Genomic DNA, 15,706 nt, shown 5'->3' with positions numbered 1-15,706 from the left:
GAACTACAGCTTTGAGGCCTTAAGAAAACTAGATTACTCAGAATAGAGGATGATGTCATCATTATCATTTTTGTATTTATTGCTCAGAGTGGAAGGTGACATCACCACTATCATCTTTGTATTTTCAACACCCAGAGCTATCTGGCACAGAGCAGGAGCTGGCCAAATGCTTCATGAATGATTGAATGACTAATCTGACTAGATTATTATGTTATTTGTCTGATACCAAGTTTCCAAATTGAATGATGACAAATTTAGCCTTAAATTATATATTAAATTATAGTTACAAGTGTATGTTTTAGAATTTTAAAAAATGTAAATTGGTTAATGTGACTGTGCTAGTTAAAATCATTAATTTTTTGTTTGTTTGTTTTTTGAGATGGAGTCTCACTCTCACCCAGGCTGGAGTACAATGGCAAGGTTTCGGCTTACTGCAACCTCCGCCTCCCAGGTTCAAGTGATTCTCCTGCCTCAGCCTCCCGAGTAGCTGGGACTACAGGCACATGTTACCACACCCGGCTAATTTTTGTATTTTTAGTAGAGATGGGGTTTCACTTTGTTGGCCAGGCTGGTCTTGAACTCCTGACCTCAGGTGATCAGCCTGCGTCAGCCTCCCAAAGTGCTGGGATTACAGGCGTAAGCCACCTCGCCTGGCTTAATAGTGATTTTTTAATTGTACGTAAGCTTCTTATTTCAGCTCACATGATTTGGCCTGTGCCTACCCTATCCTTCCTAGTCTTTTATCATTCTCCTTGTTTGCTGTGTTTTAGGATTAACAAGACATTTGTTGGTCTAGGCATGGTGGCTCATACTTGTAATCCCAGCAGTGTCGGGGGCTGAGGTGGGAGGATTGTTTGAGCCCAGGCATTTGATATCATCCAGGACAATATAGCGAGACCCTGTCTCTAGAAAAAATAAAAAATTAGCCAAGCATGACTGTATACATTTGTAGTCCCAGCTGCTGGTGAGGCTGAGGTGGGAGGATTACATGAGCCTAGGAGGTCAAGGCTGCAGTGAGCTTTGTTTGCATCAGTGCACTCCAACCTGCATGACAGAGTGAGACTGTATCTCAAACAAAACCCAAAACAAACAGAAAACTTTGGCCATTTTTTTTCTCCCTAGTTGTTGCAACATGCTACACTCTTTTACCTTAGGGCCATTGCATTTGCTATTCTCTCTTCCTAGACATTTCTTTCCCCAGATCTTTTCTTGACTCTTTTTATCCTTCAGATAACAATTTGGTTGTCACACACTTAAAGGTGCCCTTCCTGTCTGTTTTTTTGGAAGTAGTCTGTTTTTCTGTATTGCACATAGAATAGCAGTGAAATAAATGTTTCTGTTTGTTTCTTTTATAGTGTTTATCACAATTTGAAGTTACTTAAGTTGTTACTTACTGTCTGCCTCTCTCCTTTAGAATATATGTTCCATGAGAATGTAGACCTGCCTGTCTTATTTATTGTTCTATCCTCATAATCAGAAACAATCCTGGTACATAATAGGTATTTTGCTAAACTTATTAAATAAATTTATAAATAGATGAATGAATGAGTGAAAAGGATATATGGAAAAAAATTATTTTGGTTACACAATAAATAATGAATGAAGGTAACAGTATTATTTTTAAATTTAAAAACTAGGTTAGTCAAGTGTAGTAGTAAGAAGGGAGGAAAGACTAGAATAAGGAGTTCAATATGTAACTGTGAATAATCTATTGAGTTAACTCACTAGCCTTCAGACAAGCTATATAAATATATATATAAATATATACATTTAATAGAGTCGGGGTCTTACCATGTTGATCAGGCTGGTCTTGAATTCCTGGCTTTAAGCAATCCTTACATCTTGGCCTTCCAAAGTGCTGGGATTACAGGTGTGAACTACTGTGCCTGGCTGGTGAAGCCAGTTATATTTATTAGTAAAGGTTTTGCATAAATAACTTTTTTCTGCTATATTATTAAGTTAAACATTACATACGTATGAGGGCTTCTGGTGTATAAAATTGCTTGTGGAATAGGACATTTTCTATTAATAAATGAATAAATGTAATTCTAAACAATTGTTAAATCCATGTAAAGGGGAGCAACACTAATTTCTGGTGGAAAATAAGTCTGTAAGCCGGGTGTGGTGGCTCATGCCTGTAATCCTAGCACTTTGGGAGGCTGAGGTGGATGGATCACTTGAGGTCAGGAGTTCACGACCAGTCTGGCCAACATGGTGAAACCCCGTCTCTACTAAAAATACAAAAATTAGCTGGGCATGTTGGTGCTCGCCTGTAATCCTAGCACTCAGGAGGCTGAGGCATGAGAATCACTTGAACCCAAGAGGTGGAGGTTGCAGTGAGCCAAGATTGTGCCACTGCACCCCAGCCTGGGTGATAGAGTGAGACTCCATCTCACTAAATAAATAAATAAATGTGTAAATGAATAAGATTAAAATCCTTGCTGTTTATAATTATCTAAGAATCATTTTGTTAATTATTTTAGGTAAATACTTTTAGTGTTTATAGCTTTCATTTTAGGGACTTGGAAATACGTATCTCTTATTTTCTTAAGAAATCAGTGGGGACCATATTTTACTGTGGTGGAAAATAGTGACACTGTCAGGATTTAGTGAGGAATTTCGTGATATTTGCCTGCTCTTTAAATGACTTCAGATTTATGTACTATTCATGTTTATTATTATTTTAATAACCCTTTAGTTTGGAATGGTTTTAGATTTACTGCAAAGTTACAAAGTAGTACAGAATTTCTATATATTCCTACCCAATTTCCCTTACTGTTAACATCTTACAGTAACACCTTAGTGTTACATGGTACATTTGTTAAAACTAAAAATAGTAGTTGGTCAGTACAATTAACTCCAGATTTTATTTGATTTCACCAGTTTTTACACTAATGTCCTTTCTCTGTTCTACGGTCTAATCAAGGATTCCACATTGTGTTTAGTGATCATGTCTTTAGTTTTCTCTGATCTGTGACAAGTTGTTAATTTTTCTTTATTTTTCATGACCAAGACAGTTTTGAGAAACACTGTCAGGCATTTTGTAGGATGTTCCTTCATTTGCATTTGTCTGATTTTTTTCCCCCCAACTAGATTGGAGTTACCAGTTTTGGGGATGAATATCACAGAGGTATAATGGCTTCATTGTATGTTGGGGTTATGTGAAATTATTGTTGGTGTGGTTAACCTTGTTCGTTTGGTTAAGGTAGTGAGTGTTTGCCAGTTTTCTCTGTTGTAAAGTTGCTATCTTCCTCTTCCCATATTGTATTCTTTGGTTATGAGTTGCTAAAGTCCAACCCACTCTTTTGGATGAGGAAATATCTACATATATTACTTGAATTCTTCTCTAAGGAAGGTTTTCTCTGCCCCTCCCCACTCAACTTATTTATATCAGTATGGACTCATGTATATTTGTTTTGTACTTTGGAAGGTAATCCAATCCCACACTATTTTGTTGCTCAGAATTTTTCAGCCTTAGCTATTGGGAGTATTTTTAGGTTGGTACCTGAATCCTTTTGGCATGTTTCATTCTTTTGACTTTTAAGCACTCCCTTGCTTTCTTCAGGATGCTCCAAACTCATCTTGTATTTTTCTGCCCTGTGGATAGAATGTGCTATTTCTCCAAGGAGCCTTGCTTTCTTTTATTATTGGGAAATGGTATTTAGAAACCAAGATTTGGGCATTGGATGTGTTCATGACTACTGGATGTCACTGCTTCTAAGTCCTGTCGGGGTAGAGACAGGAACTATATTTATTTGTAGCAACTTATGTACATACATATCTCTATTTCTGTATCTATGCATTTATATGCGTATCAAACTTTTTTTCCTTTTTTTTTTTTTTTTTGAGACAGAGTTTTGCTCTGTCGCCCAGGCTGGAATGCAATGTCGAAATCTTTGCTCACTGCAACCTCTGCCTCCAGGGTTAAAGCCATTCTTGTGCCTCAGCCTCTCAAGTAACTGGGATTACAGGCTCCCATCACCACACCCAGCTAATCTTTGTATTTTTTTTTTTTTTTCCAGTAGAGATGGTTTTGCCATGTTGGCTAGGCTGGTCTTGAACTCCTGACTTCAGGTAATCCGCCTGCCTCAGCCTCCCAGAGTGCTGGGGTTACAGGTGTGAGCCACTGCATCCAGCCTATGTATATTAAACTTAACATGAGTTATTTCTCCAATTCTAGTCCAGTACCACAAGGTTCATTTTACTGTTTTCCTTGTACTTATCTGTAATTTCCTTCCTCAACATTGAGAAACCTAGCTCCCACCCCCCATCTACTGTTCATTTTACCCATTTGTTCAGTGCCAGTATACATGAAAAACAGGCTTAGAATTGTTAACCTATACCTCTGATTGAAACAAATTTACCAACTAGTGTATAAGTTTTTATACAGCTTTTGTGCCTTTTGCTTATAATTTCTAATCAAACATCATTCCCTAAAGTTAAGTAACTTTGGAAAGTTACTAAACTTTATAGCAGCTTTTTTCCCCACTCCCTTCAGTGAGGTTGTATTTTGTATTTGTAATACAGTTAGATTCATTTGTTATTATCTATATTTCATCCTAGGATTTCCTGACATACTGGTAAATTTTTTTGTTTGGTTACTTTGCATACATTAAAGTTCATTCTTTATGATTTCAGTTCTGTGGTTTGACAAATGCCTAAAAATCTGTTTCTTTGAAAAAATGTGTGTATGCATTTTTTATTTCTTTTAGGTGTCATTATGCCTGTTTGTAGCAGTCCGTCACTTTCCCCTTGGTTGTTGCTTTTCAAAAAAGAACCTGTGGTCCTGAGGTGTTGGGTGTTTGGAAAATAAATTTATTGGAATTGAGTGAAGTTAAGTCTTTAATTTTTGGGAACTTTCTTGGGAGTAAAATACATGAGTTTTCCTTGTATTATATTAACTAAAACGTTGATTTTGTTAATGCAAATGCTTTTCTTCTTTGGTTCTTGTTTGTGGTTTCATTTGAAGTTTGGGTATAAGATTGATAAATATCACAATGTTTAGAAAGATTGGGCCAAATGTGGCAAGGAAGAACATTTGTTTGGTGATTATTTTTAACATCTGGATACATGGCTTTCATGCCACAAGTCAGATAATATATTGTTGAGGTTTTAAGGCAGAGAGATAGGTTTAAGTTATCTCAAGGAATAGAGATTTATTATGGGAAGGTAAGTGACATAAAAATCCCAACTGCTGCATAACAAGGTTTCGGGAAGACAGACTGTGGTTGAGGAAATGGGCAGTCATTTAGGAAACCAGGGAGTTCTAACTACTCCACCCCTGCAGTGGTTCTCAACTAGAGACAGTAGTAAGAATTGTCTGTGGAGCCCTACTTCAGATCTGTTCAGTCAGTCAGTCACTGCTTTAGTAATGGGGATTGTAGGCTTGTGTATTTTCTTCTAAAGTTCCATATGTGATTCTGATAAACACTTATGCTCTACTGTTTTGACGTTAGGTGATTCAAGGTCTGCTTCTTCTGAATTGGTACTATTGACTATTGAAACTATGTGAGGAAGATGGGAGGGAGAGTTGGACACTGATAGTTTATCTAGTCACCATGTTTACTTTGTGTAGAATTCTTTGGCTAGTGAGACTGCCAGCTCTTCCTGTTCTAGTCACCTGTTACTAGATGGAAGGGTCCTGGATTATGCCTTATATTACCATGCTTGCCACTGCTTGCCTCTCCATTTGGGTATGGTCAACGAGTAATGCAGAAGTGACTAGAAGTTATTATAAATATGGGTTAAGAGGTGGCTTTTCTGTGCAGGTAGAAATTAAATTGAAATCCCAAATGCTGTGACGTTCTCAGTGGGAGAGATCTCCATTTAGAGGGAATGTATAGCTGAAATATAGTGAAAAATTTTGGAGAAGGAGGTTAAAACTGTTTCATATATAATCTTATATAGGGTTGGTAAAATAGTTTGTGTTTTATTCTAATTACAATAGGAAGCCATGTGAAATGGCAGAGAGAGTTCAAATAAAGAAATTTGACTCATGCATTTAGAATGTTTATAACAGACCAGTACTGAATGAAGAGCAATGACTTAAAAATAAAAAAAAATTCTAAAAATTATTTATATTTTTATTTTTAGAGACAGTGTCTTCTGTCACCTAGGCACATGTGATCATAGATCATTGTACAGCCTCCAACTCCTAGGTTCAAGCAATCCTCCTGTCTTGGCTTTCCAGGTAGCTGGGAATGCAGGTGTGTGTTACTATGCCCAGCTAATTTTAAATTTTTTTGTAGAGTTGGGGGTCTTGCTTTATTGCCCAGGCTGGTCTCCAGTTCCTGGCTTCAAGCAATCCTCCTGCCTCAGCCCCTCAAAGTATTGGGATTACAGATGTGAGTCACTGTGCCTGGCAAAATATTTTAAAATTTCATTGCTAATGTAACTTTGGCATCAATATAATTTGATCATTAGTTTCCGTTCTTTTTAAATTTAAAATACGTTTTAAAATAACTGAGTTAAGACAGTTTTATTTTAAAATTAATACAGTTTCTGATTTGGACTTGGATACAATCCAGTTTTTAAAATTAATACAGTTTCTGATTTGGACTTGGATGCAATCCATCATCTGTTATATTAATAAATGGCTAGTTTCTATATATCAGTTAATAATTATTGACTAACTACATGGTAGCATTTTACAAGGAGTTGTGGGAAGTAGAAAATAAGTACAAATGAACCCCCACTGCAGTTCAGAAGAGCCAACACTAGAAGTTATCAATATCTATCTTTAAATTATGGTTTTTCTGACAATCATCAAGCAATGGCATGACATTCCAATACCATAGTTTTTAGCTTGCTTTTTGTTTTTTAAAATCCAGATTCACAAATAATACTTTATTTTTTTATTAACAAAAATTGTGGTTTAAATTACCTAACATTGGCCGGGTACAGCGATTCACACCTGTAATCCCAGCACTTTGGGAGGCTGAGGCAGGCGCATCACGAGGTCAGGAGTAAGAGACCAGCCTGGCCAACATGGTGAAACTCCGTCTCTATTAAAGATACAAAAAATTAGCCGAGCGTGGTGGTGTGCCCTTGTAGTCCCAGCTACTTGGGAACCCAGGAGCTGGTGGTTGCAGTGAGCTAAGATCATACCATTGTACTCCAGCCTGGGTAACAGGGCGAGACTCTGCCTCAAAAAAAAATTATATAACATTTACCTTATTAGCCATTTTTAAGTGTATAGTTCAAGGCATTAAGTACATTGACATTGTGCTATCCCCACTAGTATCTATCCATAGCAGATTCATAAATTTTGATGACTTTCTGAAAAATAAGAAATATATTTTACTTAATATATATAATTAATAATTGTGAAAGCTCATGTTAAGATCAGTTTAGTATTAGTTAACTTTTAAGGACAGCAAAGAAAAATAAAATGAACATTAGGGATGGTTCTTGCATTCAATGTTAGGATTCCTATATGTGATGATTGTTAATATCTTAATGTCAAGTCATATGGTTAGGCTTTATGTCCCTACCCAAATCTTCTTTTTTTTGAGACGGAGTTTCACTCTTGTTACCCAGGCTGGAGTGCAATGGCGTGATCTCGGCTCACCGCAACCTCCGCCTCCTGGGTTCAGGCACTTCTCCTGCCTCAGCCTCCTGAGTAGCTGGGATTACAGGCACGCGCCATCACGCCCAGCTAATTTTTTGTATTTTTAGTAGAGACAGGGTTTCACCATGTTGACCAGGATGGTCTCGATCTCTTGACCTCGTGATCCACCCGTCTCGGCCTCCCAAAGTGCCCAGATATTCTTTTGAGTTATAATCCCCAGGTGTTGAGGGAGAGACCTTGTGGGAGGTGATTGGATCATGGGGACCACTTCCTCTCTGCTATCTCATGTGTTTTATAAATGGCAATTTCTTCTGGGCTTTTCTCTTCTCTCTCCTGATGCCATGTGAAGAAGGTCCTTGCTTCCCCTTCACTTTCTCCCATGATTGTACATTTCCTGAGGCCTCCCTAGCCATGTGGACCTGTGAGTCAATTAAACCTCTTTCCTTTATAAATTACGCAGTCTCGAGTGGTATCTTTATAGCAGTGTGAAATACTTCAAGATTTTTTTTTTTTTTTTGTGGGATAGAAAAGTGTTTCATAGAATGCTAAGATCTGGAAAAATGTGATTCCATAGGCAAATTATTGCCTTATGAAAAAAAATTTGAAACATACCTAATGTGTAAAGTTTGCCAATAATGGAAGTAAATTATTAGGTATTGTTTGGGAAAATACATTTCAAAAGAGAAAAAATAGTGAGTAACAAGGAGACAAATTGAGTAATTAATAGTATCCAGTGTTTGAGGCTTTCCTCAAAATGAGAAGACGCATTTTAGGCCCGATGCGGTGGCTCATGCCTGCAACCCCAGCACTTTGGAAGGCCAAAGTGGGAGGATCACTTGAGGCCAAGTGTTTGAGACCAGTCTGGGCAACATAGCGAGACCCTATTTCTACCAAAAATTAAAAAACTAGCTGGTCATGGTGGCATGTACCTGTAGTCCTAGCTACCTGGGAAGCTGAGGTGGGAGGGTTGTGTAAGCCCAGTGAGCTTTGATGATCATGCCACTACACTCCAGTATGAGCTTCTGGATTCTCTTTAATAATTATAGCCAACATTTGTTGAGCCTTTACTATATGCCAGGCATTTGCACTTGCATTTCTCTTTTATTTTTTTTGAGACAGAGTCTCACTGTCTTGCCCAGGGTGGAATGCAATGACCTGATACCGGGCTCACTGCAACCTCTGCCTCCCGAGTTCAAGTGATTCTCCTGCCTCAGCCTCCCAAGTAGCTGGGATTATAGGTGCCTACCACCACACCCAGCTAATTTTTATATTTTCAGTACAGACAGGTTTTCACCATGTTGGCCAGGCTGGTCTCAAACTTCTGACTTCAAATGATCCTCCCGCTTCAGTCTCCCAAAGTGCTGGGATTACAGGTGAGAGCCACCATGCCTGGATGCATTTCTCTGTTAATACAGCAATCATATGAAAAAACTGAGCCTCGGGTTGTTCAAAATCATGCAGTTGGTGCTGGTTTTTCAACCAGGTGATTCTGTAGTTGGAGCTCTTAGTCACTATTTCATATTGTTTCTCATACAAGGTTTTAATACAGCAGTATTGTAGGTTATTAAGCATATGTTTATTTGAATATAAAATTTTACAAAATAACTCATTATACATATTTTTTTTTGTGAAGTTTCATAGTGAAAAATAAAAGCAAGGATAGGTTGAGGGTGGTGGCTCATGCCTGTAATCCCAACACCTTGGGAGACTGAGGCAGGTGGATCATTTGAGGTCAAGAGTTTGAGACCAGCCTGACCAACATGGTGAAATCCCGTCTCTAACAGAAAATTCAGAAATTAGCCAGGCCTGGTGGTGGTGGTGGCACATGCTGTAGTCCCAGCTACTCAGGAGGCTGAAGCAGGAGAATCACTTGTAGCTAGGAGGCAGAAGTTGTGGTGAGCTGAGATCGCACGATTGCGCTCCAGCCTGGGTGACAGAGTGAGACCCTCTCTAAAAATTAAATAAATAAATAAAATAGGCCGGGCGCGGTGGCTCAAGCCTGTAATCCCAGCACTTTGGGAGGCCGAGGCGGGTGGATCACGAGGTCAAGAGATCGAGACCATCCTGGTCAACATTGTGAAACCCCGTCTCTACTAATACAAAAAAATTAGCTGGGCATGGTGGCGCGTGCCTGTAATCCCAGCTACTCGAGAGGCTGAGGCAGGAGAATTGCCTGAACCCAGGAGGCGGAGGTTTCGGTAAGTTGAGATTGCGCCATTGCACTCCAGCCTGGGTAACGAGAGCGAAACTCCGTCTCAAAAAAAAAAAAATAATAAATAAATAAAAAAATAAATAAATAAAATAAAGTAAAAATAAAAGCAAGATAATTATGAGAAAATTCTCTAATGTGTAAAATTAAAGATACTGTTTTCTTGCAGACATCATGGTGACATAAGGTTAACGATTTTAGCCATGCGCTGGACGCGGTGGCTCATGACTAATCCCAGCACTTTGGGAGGCTGAGTTGGGCAGATCACAAGGTCAGGAGATCGAGATCATCCTGGCTAACATGGTGAAACCCCGTCTCTACTAAAACAAAATACAAAAAAATTAGCCGGGTGTGGTGTCAAGAGCCTGTAGTCCCAGCTACTCGGGAGGCTGAAGCAGGAGAATCAGTTGAACCTGGGAGGCGGAGGTTACAGTGAGCTGAGATCATACTATTGCACTCCAGTCTGGGTGACAGAGTGAGACCTCCATCTCAAAAAAAAAAAAAAAAAAAAGATTTTAGCCATGCATGTTGCTTAAACTATACAGTGCATATGATAAATTTTTTCAAGTATAAGAAGTCCCAAACCATCAGTAGTTCGTTGACTGTGTATATAGAAAATGAGCAAACTGCTTAACTAGGCTTTAAAGGGCTCACCTATTCCAGCTTTCCCCTTCTCAACTCTGCAGGCTTTTGTTTCATGAACTGAATTTGTCATATCCACTTTTATGCTTTTATTCATTGCTGCTTTCTGTTTGAAATACCCTGCCATCTTCTGCTTTTCTATTGCTGCTTTCTAGTTTGTCCCTTTTTCTTCCCAACATTTTTCTTCTTCTGAACTATAAATTCCTCATTAGGTGCTGCATATATCCTACCTTGTTTTATTTAGCTGTTTACCCAACTAGATAGGCCTTCTGATGGACATGGCTGTTTTGTAGGTAGTATCATACACACGAAGGTCTCAATAATTGATTGCCAATAAAGAGGATAAGCCATATATGCAGTCTCAGTAATGTTGCTTAGTTAACATTTTCATTTTGTTTATCCAGTCTCATTATAAATCTTGTTTATAATCTGAAAATTTATATTTTTGTTTGAAAGATTTTTGGTGTTTAATTTCATCAGGAAATGAAAGACTCCCTAAAAGAAAAAAAAGCTATATTTTGTATTGATTAGCAAAAAGCAAAAACAAATATGATCATAGTAATGTGAATTTTTAGAAATGGATATTCTTCTGACAGTTGAGATATTTAATTATCCTTAACTGAAAAATTACTTAAAAGTAATTTTCTGGAATATCTTATATTAGTTTTGAAAATATATTCTTTTTTTTTTTTTTTTTTTGAGATAGTCTTGTTCTGTCACCCAGGCTGGAGAGTTCAATGGTGTGATTTCAGCTCACTGCAACTTCTGCCCCCCAAGGTTCAAGTGATTTTCATGCCTCAGCCTCCTGAGTAGGTGGGATTACAGGCATGTGCCACCACGCCCAGCTAATTTTTTATTTTTTGTATGATGGAGTTTCACCATGTTGGCCTGGCTGGTTTAGAATTCCTGGCCTCAAGTGATCCACCCTCCTTGGCCTTCCAAAGTGCTGGTGTGAGCTACCAGCCACCATGCCTGGCCGAAAGCATATTCTTTTTTTTTTTTTTTTTTTTGATTTTTCTCCAAATTCCTGGTTTAATAAGGACTTGTTTATTTTGAAGAAAAAAGGTCCCAAACATCAGGCTGTTCACAAAAATAACCCACAGTATCAACTTTAGAAAACAAATCTTAAGACTGTAACACTAATTATTTTTCTTGAGGATGCATTTGACATGCCAATTCTCATTCACAAAAATACATCGTTACATTTGTGTTGAACTGCCCCACACAGCACACTAATGTTGGGGTGTAACGCGCATACTTCTAACTCAAAGCTGCTTTCAGGAGCTACTCAACTAAATGAGATTGCCTTTGCAGTTAGAGAAGCAACTACTGAACATATGTATGAATGAAAAGAACTGTACTCCCTTCATAACAAGAGATTATTTTGGAGACAGTTGATAAAAACCATACATCCTTTTTATTGTTAAGTCATAAAGAGGTATCAAAATTAAAAGCAAAAATTACAGGGTAAGACTTAAAACAACTAGGAGCATCAAAGGAAGTGAAAGTGGGACTAGGTGCAGGGAAATATGAATTAATGAACATGGGAAGGACAAGGATGGGGAGAACAGTGAGCATGTGCTGAAGATGCTAGGGGAGAGGATCTGGTGAAAAATTTGATCTTAGACAAGCGCCTAGGTAAAGAAATAATGGGATAAGATTTCTAAAGCCCATTATGTGTTTAAGAGTCATCCTCGCCATTGGCGCTGTCTCTGTCATCCTCTCCTTCCTCAGCCTCTTTTTCATCATCCTTGATCAACTCCAGCTGGTCATCCCCCGATCTTCATTATCGTCATCATCCAGTAGGTCCCCCTCCTCAGCAGAGTCATCTGCAGCCTCCTCAGACTCCATCTGCACATTAGTCTCATCTTTCTTCACGGAGCTGCTGCTCTGCTCCTCTTCTGACTTATCATTCTTCATCTCTACTGCTTGTTTGATCTGTTCCTTTTCAATTTTTTCCAGGTTTTCCAGAAGAGAACCCACTTTTTGTTTTATCTGGGTCAGTTCCTTCTTAATGGCCTGAAGGTCATCTCCTTTCAACTTTCCAGACTTGGAAGATCCCCGCTGTCCACTCTTAGAATTGAAGCCACTTTTGCCTCTTCGTGAGGTGTTTCCTGATACACACTGACGTTTTGAGGGCACTACAGCCCGAGCAATAGGAGGAGGAGGAGGCAGTACACGTGCTGGGTAACTGTACATCCTATCATAATATCCCATTGAAAGTCATAGTCCAAGTCAAAAGAGGAGCAGTACATCTCCGCTGCAGATCGTTTCACACCTCCTTTTCCTCGGTTCACTTTTGGCTCTGCAGCTAGGTTAATATCTAAAACCTGGCCAGCAATCATTCTGCCATCCTCTCCTGCTACAGCAGCCCGGGCATTTCTCTCATTAACATATGGAATGAAGGCAAAGCCCTTATGAACAGAGCAGCCCACAATTTTGCCATACTTCAAAAAGATTGCCTTCACATCAGATTTCTTGACCACGAGAGTGTTGAGATTCCCAGTGAACTCATGGGAGTTCATGGAGCGAAGATCTGTCTTGTTGGTAACGTTGCTGGCCATTGTGTTTGATAAGGTTTCTCACAAAGCTGGAAACAGGAGGGAGGAGGGAGAAGAGATTTGATTCTGAGTCTCCTACTCCTGGTTTCTACGTGGAGAAGCCAACTGCTGCTCGAGGTCGGCAACGCGGGCACAACCGCTCAGTCTTCGTCTCTTCACGAAATGCGTTTTTTTTTTTTTTTTTTTTAAAAGATGAGGTTTCACCATGTTGGCCAGGATGGTCTTGAACTCCTGACCTCAGGTGATCCACTCACCTCGGCCTCCCAAAGTGCTAGGATTACAGGCGTGAACCACCGCGCCTGGCCGAAAGTATATTCTTTATAGTTCTGAATTATACTTTCTAAGTTTGGAATGTACATGGAGAGAGCATTTAAGTTTAGCCTTTTTGTGCTGTTTAGTAGTTTTTCTACTTTTAACTCTATTTAAAAATTTTAAACTGTGAGAATTTGCTTTTCCATTTGCTACTTTATCTCTTCCACATCTGTTGTTCAGTTGTGGAGTACTAATCTCAGAAGAAACATAAGTAATTCAGATTAAATTAGCAGGGCATGGTGATGCACACCTGTAATTCCAACTTCTCAGGAGGCTGAGACAGAAGATTAACTTGAATCTGGGAGATGGAGGTTGCAATGAGCCAAGATTGTGCCACTGTATGTACAGTCCAACTCTGGAAATTATGGGCTCTTCTTTTTTTATTGTCTCTATATTTTTAATATGAGTATGTATTTTTTAGTAATTTTTAGGAATGTGACTTGTTACTGAGCACTAATGCTTATTTTGACATCATTTTCAGCATTTTTCATTTTTGCCACTTTAAATGTATCAGAGTTTAAACTCCTTTCTTAGCTCATCATTAAAGTGTTCTGCTTCTTAGGAAGAAATGAAACTAGGACACTACTGTCTTTTTCTAGATACACACTAATGGATGTGGAAGCTAAGTGCTGTACTTTTGAGATCTGGGCGGCACAGTCCATGTGTGTAGGAGATAGGGTGGGTTCAAGAGAAGTGTGGGCTTTTACGTAACTGGTCTCCAAAAGTCCCAAAATGTTTTATATGTTGCCTGCTGACTGCTCTGACTGTCACATAGATCTGGAGAGGAAAAATTTCTTCAAACTCTAGTTTTGTCTAAAAGGAGCTTTGTTTGTCCCAGGAGAATTTAGGTATCATTCTACTAACCAACCTGGTGTGCATGTGTATCTCTTTTAAAATAATTCTTTTATATTAGTTTTACTTTCCTTTTGCAGACTAAATAGGAATAAACGTTATTATTTTTTGAGATGGAGTTTTGCTCTTGTCGTCCAGGCTGGAGTGCAGTGGGGCGATCTCAACTCACTGCAGTCTCTGCCTCCCAGGTTCAAAATCACGCCACTGCACTTCAGCTTGGGCGACAGAGTGAGACCTTGTCCAAAAAATATAAAAGGAATACTCTGTTCCTAGATGTTTCATAAGTTTATTGGTGTTCTATGGTTTGAGATGCTAGATTTCTGGCGGTGTTGAAGCCCCACCAAAACAAACTGTATGCATATACAAATGTTTTAATTTTTACTTAGAAGCAAATTTGAGTCATTAGAAAAGTATGAAACACCTCAAATATTCATTACATAAATCATCTTGTTAGGGATAAGTACCTTAAATAAGTATATTTCGAATATAAAACTGAAAGTATGATTTTCACACCATTATATTATAGTAATTGGCATTAAGTGTGCATATTTAAATTAATTGCAAATGATGTCATACATTAACTTTGTTGATTATCAGGCAAAAACATGGTAAATAAAGAAGTGCTCCTCTTTTTGTGTTACAGAGGAAGTTAGCATGTTTGTGAATGTCCATAATATTAAACTGGTAGAAAAGATTAGAGGGAGGGAGCGAGTGAGCGACAATCACTTACCAGTTTCTGCTTCAACTAATTTTTAATTTTTATCATACTTATGAACCCCCACAAACTAAAGATTTATCTAAATTGTCTTTTTTCTTTGTTGGCTTTATTGAGGTGAAATTCATATAATGCAAATTAGCAATTATAGAGTGTGTATTTCATTGGCATTTAACACATTTACAGTGTTGTGCAACTACCACCTGTGTCAGGTTTCAGAACATTTTTTTAATTCCAAAAGGAAACCCCTAGGAGAGCAGTCACTCTCCTTTCCCTTCTCTTATCCCCCATAAACCACAATTCTGCTTTCTGTCTCTATGGATTTACCTATTTTGGATATTTTATATAAATGAAATGGTACAGTATTGTGATTTCTCATGTCCGGCTTGGTACTGTTAAGGTTCATTCACATCGTAGCATATGTCAGTACTTCATTCCTTTTTATGACTGAATAATACTTTATGTATATAACAAATTTTTTAATTCATTCATCTGTTGATGGACATTTCAAAAGACTGTCCCACCTTTTGGCTTTTGTGAACAGTGATGCCATCGGTATTTGTGTACAGGTATCTCTGTTTGAATACCTGTTTTTAATTCTTTTTTTTGTTTTGTTTTGTATTTTTGAAATGGAGTCTTCCTTTGTTACCCAGGCTGGAGTGCAGTGGTGTGATCTTGGCTCACTGCAACCACTGCCTCCCAAGTCCAAGCAATATTTCCGCCTGAGCCTCCCGAGTAGCTGGGATTACAGGTGCCCACCACCACACCCTGCTAATTTTTGTATTTTTAGTAGAGACAGGGTTTCATCATGATGGTCAGCCTGGTCTTGAACTCCTGACCTTGTG

At 38.5% G+C, this 15,706-nt stretch overlaps 1 protein-coding gene and 1 pseudogene across 2 annotated transcripts in view; one reads left to right on the top strand and one right to left on the bottom strand.

The window, feature by feature from the left end:
- MEMO1 (mediator of cell motility 1) overlaps window positions 1-15,706 on the top strand; it is a 152,369-nt gene that overhangs the window by 12,661 nt on the left and 124,002 nt on the right. The gene's annotated exons all lie outside the window — the stretch shown is intronic.
- Window positions 12,102-12,997, bottom strand: LOC105733159 (heterogeneous nuclear ribonucleoproteins C1/C2-like; annotated as a pseudogene).

This window comes from Aotus nancymaae, unplaced genomic scaffold (assembly GCF_030222135.1).
Source record: "Aotus nancymaae isolate 86718 unplaced genomic scaffold, 86718_ANA_hifiasm-v0.15.2.pri h1tg000057l, whole genome shotgun sequence".
NCBI lineage: Eukaryota > Metazoa > Chordata > Mammalia > Primates > Aotidae > Aotus > Aotus nancymaae.
This window is presented reverse-complemented; position numbering and strand designations above follow the sequence as displayed.